The following is a 634-nucleotide window of genomic DNA, read 5'->3' on the forward strand; positions in this document are numbered from 1 at the left end:
TAGCCATTAGAGAGATGCAAATCAAAACAACAATGAGATATCATCTCACACCAGCAATAACAGCAAAGACCAAAAAAGTAGAGGACAATAAATGTTGACAGGGATGCAAAGAGACTGGGACCCTCCTACAATGCTGGTGGTATTCCAAAATGGTCCAACCACTCTAGAAGCAATATGGCACTTTCTCAGAAGATTGGAAATAGAAATACCTTATGATCCAGAAATTCCTTTACTTGGTATTTACCCACAAGAAATACGAGTCATAACACGAGTAGACATATGCACACAAATGTTCATAGCAGCACTATTTACAATAGCAAAAAGATGGAGACAGGCTAAGTACCCATAAATGGAAGAATGTATAAACAAACTTTGTTATGTACACACAATGGAATATTACACTACCTTGAAGAATAACAAGGAAGCTGCAAGCCACCACATAACATGGATCAACCTATAGGACATTATGCTGAGTAAAATAAGTCAGTCACAAAAGGAGAAATATTGCATAGGACCATTATTGTAAAAGATTAAGAAAAAGAACTCACCTTAAAAGGGTCGGGGAAAAAAATCTCTGCTGATCACCAGGATGTAGGGATGGGGTGTGGTGAGGGAGGGGAAGATGGAACACAGG

Source organism: Chrysochloris asiatica, unplaced genomic scaffold, assembly GCF_000296735.1.
Source record: "Chrysochloris asiatica unplaced genomic scaffold, ChrAsi1.0 scaffold00191, whole genome shotgun sequence".
Taxonomy (NCBI): Eukaryota; Metazoa; Chordata; class Mammalia; order Afrosoricida; family Chrysochloridae; genus Chrysochloris; species Chrysochloris asiatica.